Source organism: Cupressus sempervirens, chromosome 3 (genome assembly GCF_028749045.1).
Source record: "Cupressus sempervirens isolate cs-2001-9-10 chromosome 3, ASM2874904v1, whole genome shotgun sequence".
Lineage (NCBI taxonomy): Eukaryota > Viridiplantae > Streptophyta > Pinopsida > Cupressales > Cupressaceae > Cupressus > Cupressus sempervirens.
Window position 1 is genome coordinate 677739406 of NC_143120.1, and position 8515 is coordinate 677747920.

The following is an 8515-nucleotide window of genomic DNA, read 5'->3' on the forward strand; positions in this document are numbered from 1 at the left end:
GCAACATTATATTAAAAAAAATTAAAAAATTCATTGATCTACTTACAAGTCGAGACTACAGATTCATATAGCCACCAGAGCCAAGTTTGTGTTGGCCAACCTTTTCTATTCTCACTTTTGTAGCCATGGATGTGTCCTACAATCTATGAACAATTTCAAACATCTTAGATTATATATTTACAAATATCAATAATTAGTGCATGATTACAATGTACTTAATACTATAATGACATACCTCTTTTTGCCTTGTGCTGCTTCATTATCTCTATCTTCACATAGCCTTTTCTCCTTTGCATCTTCTATTATTTCATTCCACTCCATTGGTGGAATCATAGGAGGATAGTCGTACTTTGGGTTATCCTTAAGACCCCTTCTATATTGATCCCTCGCAGTCTTTATATGCTTTGCTGCTCTTTTTAGAAGTAGGCCAGTGTCAAAAATGTTTTTCCCAAATTTCTCCTCAATGGATGCAATTAGCTGATTTTTTAATTCCCTAGCTTGTAAATTCCACCTTTTTAAAAACAAATAGATTGTTAGATCAATAACTTTAATATATTACAATAAATAGAAGAAAATAAAAATTATGTAGCAATGATATGAAACTACATACCTTTTACGTATGGTGGGTCCAAACAGTCTCAATGTCATATGAAAAAGATGTTCAAAGAAAGCATTATTACCTACAAAAACATAAAGGATTTATCAGTCCAAAATGAGTAATGTAAAAGTAAACTAAATTTACACTTTAAAAATATCAATTTTAAATTTACAAATAGTTTTCTTATTCAACAACAATGTCCCTTCATACGAACTAGTACTAATCACATGAACTGCTCCAAGAAATGGATCAGCTTCAGTAGTACTGCTCTCTGTTGCTCTATCAATTGAAACATCATAACAATTAAATGACAATTTTAGTACTACTCTCTGTTGGTCTACCTCCCTACCTATGTCCATGTCTCTCTATGTGTGGCTATATATGTATGTATGTATGTATGTATGTGTGGTGTGTATATGCATGTGTTTGTGTGTATGCAAGCTTTTGTAGACATCATTTAAGAAATAATGTGCTACTTTGTTGTTCATCAACTTGTAGAAAGACATTAAAAAATATAGCAAAACAAGGTTTTACCAGTTCTACTGGGCATAGACGATGATGTTTGCATGGTCTTTGTTGCTGACAATGCAGCAGACAATAGTGGACTACCAATCGAAGGAGAAGTCCGCACTTCATCATGAGCTGAAGAATAGAATATTGCTAGCAAAGATATTTGCAATGGATAAAGGTCAAATTGGATACTAGCGAGAAACATTGAAAAAAAAAGGTAAGTGTTATAATGTTGATCAAAACAAACAAAGTGTTACTTACACGAAGTTACTATAAAACAACCCTAACCATGTTCAACATGTGATGTCGCAACTAGCACATATGTCTATACAAGAACACATAAAATCAGAGATCATGATCCATAAGATACTATAAAATATTAATATCTATTGAACTTCTATTACTGCTTTAGTCAAATTACTGCTTACTTTCAAAGATTGGATTCTACGGTCCAATTCTATTCTCAGTGCCTCTTTCTCCTCACTTCTGTCACCCTTGATGATAATTTGAACAAGATTATCAGTGTATCTTTGTGTAATTTGTTGGGTGATGAATGCAAGGTCAACACTAAGGCCAATGTCATGTAGATATGATGCTTGTATTTCAGATTACATTTGATCAGCGATCATTGTAGCTTTTTCCTATCAGTTATGACATCAAATATTCGTATACTTTCATCAAAATAACTCCAAACACATAAAGAAAAGAACATAATAATAGAGAATTTGTTTCTAAATTAACATTAAAATTTAGAATAATTAATGTTTACCTCTATTGAAGGTGTCTGACATGGTGCATCCATATCACCCTGTGAAAAAAATTAGTAAGTCTTAGAAATCAGCAGCAAAATTAAAGTAATAGACTTACTAAAAAAAATATTAATAATAAAGTAGATTGTTTATGTAAATCATTTGTCTTAATTTAAAAATTTAGCGTAACTAATCTTTATATCTAAAAAAATATTTGGCATGTTCTACTTAATGTTTATATGTGCACATATGGTTTGGAAAGAAATATTTGGTCATACAAGACCCCATCATAGTTGACATTGATTGTACCTAAAGATTTCATTGATCATCATGATTTTTATCCATGTCATCATCATCATCACCATCATTGTACTCATTACTTTGATTGTCATCGTCACCACCACCATCTTCATCACCATCATCATCCTCTTGATCACTAGCATCATCATGACCATCATCGCCATGATCATCACCATCTTTGTCACCATGATCATGATCATCATCAGCATCATCATCATCATTATCACCATTATCATTAGCATGACCAAAATCATCACCATCTTCTTCTTCTTCTTCACTGGGTAACTATTGTTCCTGATAATCATTTACTTCCTCTTGTGCTTCTTCAATATCTTCTTCTTCGATCACATTATACTTTACTGGCCTTCCTCTTGGGTCATGTCTAACAAAAAATGACCATCCTGGTTTGTTTGGAATACCAAAGTAAAACACTTGCTCGCATTGACTTGGAAGAACATAGGGCTCATCTCTAACTAGCTCAAATGACCTTGTATTAATCATAGTAAATCCACTGTCATGTTCAATAACAGTCCTATCAGGATCATTTCGATTTATTCGTAACCTAAACCATTTGACAAAAAATAGAACTATTTTGAATGAATTAAAGTCACACTCAAGTATATCATCCAAAATGCCATAGTATCAATTTTCAGATTGTTGAGGATGTATGTCAGTTCTAGATGAAATATTGGTGACTGCGAAGACAACAGTTATCTTGGAATCACATGTTTTCTTTGTTTCATCTAACTTTTTTGTGTGGAATTTATAGCCATGGTAGTACATAGCTTTGTGCTGTTTGACCTACAATTATTCAAACATGTCAAGAATCTTCTCATTGATCTGTGAGTTGATATTAAACTTATGTCTCATGATTAGTAATCTTATGCATACCTTTGTATCTCTTAAGCCATATATTAGATCAAGTACCATTGGCATAACATTGGGATGTCCATTATGATGACCTTCTTTAACCAATGATGCAACACCATCCCATGTTAAGAGTGACCATTTTCTTGAGACTGTTCAATCTACACTGTCATCCAATCAAGATTGTTTGCAATATACAAGTGTAGTGCATCCCACTCATGACCAACTATAAAAAAGACAATTACACTAGTTAGAAACAACTTATATATATTGATGATGGATAAGAATTGTTAAATTACAAAAAAAACTTATAATTACCTCTCACCCTCCTCAATCTACCTTTCCCCGTCAAGTACTCCCCTTTGAATTTGTCATTACAGTTGGGATCCAAAATGCGATCTAGATGGATACCTGCTGCAAACTTTGGAAGATATTCACTGATATACACCATGGTCTGGTATATCATATATCCCTCTATCATAGAACCCTCAAGACGTGCTCTTTTTTGAACCAAGCCCTTCATAAATTTCAAATGCCTCTCAACCATCCACATTGATCTAGCTTGTATAGGTCCACACAATTCAATCTCCTCAACTTGATGTATGAGGTAGTGTTCTTGAGCACTGAAAAATGTTGGAGGTAAACACTTGTGCATTTCACACATAAGCTATGGAATTTTTCTCTTCCAATATTTTATATCTTTTTTATCAATTTCTTTAGATGATAACCACCTAAATGAGATTCAACACGAAAAAACACATAGAGGAGATTTCAAATAAAATTATACAATAGATTTCAAATAAAAAGCTACAAATCTAAGAAAAAACACTCTTCTAACCTCATGTATTTTCCAAGATCATATATAACTTGTTTAATACTGTTGTTAAATTTTTGTGGAAGGGATAGAGGTAGGACAAACTGCAATCATTAAAAAATGATCATTTCAATATATTACTAAATAATGCAATTGGTACTACATTCAATCTTACAAATATACTATAAATAGAAAACATGACTTACCTTGAGGAAGGTATGCCAATCATGTGTCTTCAACCCTGGCCCAAAATCACCTTTCTTTGATAGAAGAGTGCTTATATTTGTAGCAAATCCTGTTGGAAATTTTTTATTTTATGACTTCTTTTAATGCATCACTTTGTTGCTTCGTTAATAACCAAGGAAGGGCACTTGTATTTATACAATCTCCATTCCTATTTGATTCAATGAAAAATTTTAGTGCATGATTAGATTCATGAACATTAGTACAAATTTTAGCAATTTTTTCTCTATCATGCCTTCCATCCAACATTTTCCATAGTGTCTCTGTTACATTCTTTCCAATATACATAGCATAAACAAATGCACGGTTGGGAGATCCTGGTAGTATGGTAACCTACTAAATTGAGTAGGATAACTTTTCATTCCTCTAGGAAGTTGGTCATTGATGGCTTGATGACCTTCACGAGCATCAATTACAGCAATAGTAAATATAAGACAATATCGAAATACAAATTGTAAACTTTGGACAACAAATTGGAAATTACCTCAAAGATTTAGTCAATCGTATTCCAAATTCCATAAATGAGGTGTCATTCTTCGTGGCCTTGATGATGTATCTTCTTTCCCATTGAAAAGATGTTTTTTGGCAATTTGACACCTATGATTATTGTGGAGAAAGTGTCTAAACTCATCAAACACCCGCTTTCCTTAACTTCTCGAATGACGACATTTTATCTTCGGACCACAAACTGGACATGCAAATTTTCCCTTTGTCTAAAGACCTAAAAGATCATGTATAATTGGATCATGTACAATTATCATGCACAACTTAAGCATTTGATAGTAATGTGTAAGCACTATAACAGACCAAAAATATGTGATCTTAACAATATAACATACCGCAAAAATGAGTTAGCCCAGGGGCATCATGTATTGTCCATACAAGCATTGCATGGAATTGAAATTGCCAATGTCCTATCAGTCTAGAGATGTCATACATAGTGATTCCATTCCATAACTTCAACAACTCATCAATTAGGGGCTCAATATGCACGTTCATATCTTTAACTTGGTATGTACCTAGCAATTGAATGAACAAAAACATTACGTAATTATTATAACCACTTTCATGCACTATTTATAAATTAATTTAGATAACTATATAAAAAAAAAATACCTGGCACAATCATTGACAACATTATGTACTCCCTCTTTATGGACATCCAAGGAGGAATGCTATTGTTAATAACAAAAATAAGCCATACTGAGTAAACAAATCTCATATCTCCATATGGATTGACACCATCTGCCGCCAATGAAAGTTTTAGATTACAAGGTTCTTCTTTAAAGTGTGACTATGTTTCTTCTATCTCTTTAAATGCAAAACCATCAGCAGGCATTCACATAACATCATCCTAACTTCTATTGTGTGCATGGTAATCCATAAATTGTGCCAAGCTAGCGCACTTGAATAATTGTTCTAGACGTGGAATAATGGGAATCTAACGAAGAACCTTGTGAGGCACTTTTTTGTTATTTGATCTAACCGATATCTACTAACATGACAATCAGGACATTCTTTTGCAAATTCATGTTGTTTATGATATAGAATGTGATCATCGGAACATGCATGTATTGTCTGATACTTCATTCCAATCTGATCCATAATGTTAGATAATTCTTGGTACAAATGAGGCAAAATGTTTGATGGTGGTAACAAAAACTCACTAATCAACCTACAACAACAAATATGCATTGTTAATATAATGAATAGTAATTGTATGCTAACCTTGAAGATGAAAAAAATGACAAACCTTATCATATGTGACATTGCTACATTAGATATGCTATTCATAACCTTTAAGTTCACCAACAACACTATAGCCCACAGTAGAGTTGTTTGGGAGTCTGGGTATAAGGGCTCATCTGGCTTCTCAAGTAAAGGTATATCAAGACCATCTTCATCATTATTATCAAATTCACTAGTACCATCATTGTGAGCCTCTTCATCACTTGCCCCAATACCATCTTCTTCAATCATGTCCTCTGGCACATTATCATCTTCTTCCATGGGAGCATTATCCTCAGCTTGGATATTCACACCTCCATGTTCCTCCAGTAGGAAATCCACATTCAACAATGGATGAAAATCGTGGGGCCCCCTTCAACACAACCATATTTCCTACAATGACTCTAGACTGTTGTGATTAGAATTCTTTGATTCTTTAAACCCTTACACTTTTTGCAAGGACAATAACATTTATCAGGTTTTCTTTGAAATTGAGCCCACAATGCAGCCATTGTCTCATTATTCTCTTCTAGATTCATATTGTCAAGTGTGGTCTTTCTTCACAGGAAAATATACCTACAAATAAATTGGACATGATGTGATTAATGTTTATATCTGCACATATGGTTTTTGTTAATTAATGTTTTCAAATGTAACTAAAATGATTACAAACATATTAAAAAGGACCTTCACAGGGTCTTATTCCATCAACTATTCTAACATGGTTATGTTGGTTATCTTGAGACCTTAATGTCTTCTCATGCCTTCAACCTTGACCTTGATGCTCCTACATCATTCTCCCAAGGATCAAAGAAAGTTGGATCATCATGGAATTGAGTATGCAGACCTTCTAGGAAGTTGCAATACTTCAACCTTGTAAGTGTCACGTCAATGCAATGGGTACTAAACAAACAATTTAAGTTAATGAGAAATGGTTGTTATGAATTCAAATTGTAAGTGTCACCTCAATGCATTGGGTATTAAACAAACAATTCAAGTTGATGAGTATGGGTTCTTATGAACCACAACTCATGAAATATGCATTAATTCCATACCTACTGTTTACAATGAGTATGGTTTTTTTTTCTAATAACATACCTATTGTTTACAGTCAGTAAGTTTCTATATCCTCTACCAAATTTGAAGCAATTAGCCAAAGTCACATGGTTGAAGATGATCATTGTCCCCTCAAAGCGCCATCATTTGATAAATTGTTGCACTGAAATATGATCTTGAAAGGGCCTTTCCACATAGTATGTTGGCACTATTTGGCAATCATCGATCATGTGGTTATTGCAAAGATGCTAAGGACCAAACATGGAATCATGGAGATAGTGCACGAATGTACAAGGAAAATTTGTTGCTCTTTAGCTACTAATCTTGCTTTGTGCTTGTCAATTAAAACATTATTTTTAAACTTGATCTTAATACTTTTTATAATCAATGGCTTTCTTTCCAATGTCTATCTCTCGACTCAACACATTTTTTCATTTTTCTTTCCTTCTTGCTTCATCATAAATAATTGGTTCACAAGCACTTATGGTGTTCTTCTTGCTAAGATTATGAAGTGGAAAATGACTTTCAATCTAGATAATCAAATGTTTGGCTCAACTTTTTTGGGTAAGTGTGATGATATGTAGTGCACTATAAATTTTATCTTCAATGAAAGGATTAACACCTCTAATTTTCAAATGGCGATCAACCAGAACTAGCTGAAAATCTAACCTAAAAAATACATTTTATGCCAAATTCCAATCATAGTTAAAGACATTTAGCTATTGGAAAATGGCAAGATTATGTCTTATTTTAGATATGCAATAAAATGGGCAAGAAATGTGGAAGAATGTTAAGTTTTTATCCACCAAAACATGAGTAAAATTGTATAAACTAAATGTATTTTTAAAAATAATGTCAATTCCCTTCAAAAGAAATATTTTGCATGCAACTTACTTGCTGAAGATATTTCAAGTTCAGCAACTCTTTAATCACAAGATCCACAATAGTTGGAAGCTTTGAACTGTCTGTCAGCTGTGGCTTGGCCTGCAGCAACAAAAAATTCTTAGTATATGCATCTCAACATTTAAAAAATACATCAAGCAATTCAGGTCAGTTACAGTCTGTAAATTAACTGGCATTTGTTTCTTCTTTAACATATTTGACAATCAAGTACAATTAATAGGAATACAAGAGCAAAAATTGGAATTCTACTAATGTCATCAATGTTAATCTTGGGTACTAGTACAAAGCCAGTAAGAAATCTGCAATTGTACCAACCAAGACATTTACAAGACTTGATCACAAAAGGTTTATTTAGCACAAAACAACTTCAAAAATATTGTATATATACACTCTTTGATGCTGTCAAAGGGAACAATTATTTTAATGATGTTTTACGTAAGAATTGCTAGAGGAAATGATAAGCATGAAATATATTCAAGTTTTGACACTAAGGAATTGAAACATCCACACTCATGAATTGCTTCGAGTATTTAAATTCACTCGAATTATGCTTTACAACTTCTTTGAAAAACAATGATTTAGATATTCAGTGGTATCTTAAGTACTATATATATACTAGTGCTTGCACCAAGCATAGGTGCAAGAGTATAGTCGATAGTGGCATGCAGTTGATCATTTAAGAAATGTGGCAGCTAGTAGCATTGTTTTATAGAAAAGCCCTATACTATTATTTGGTAGGAAGATAAT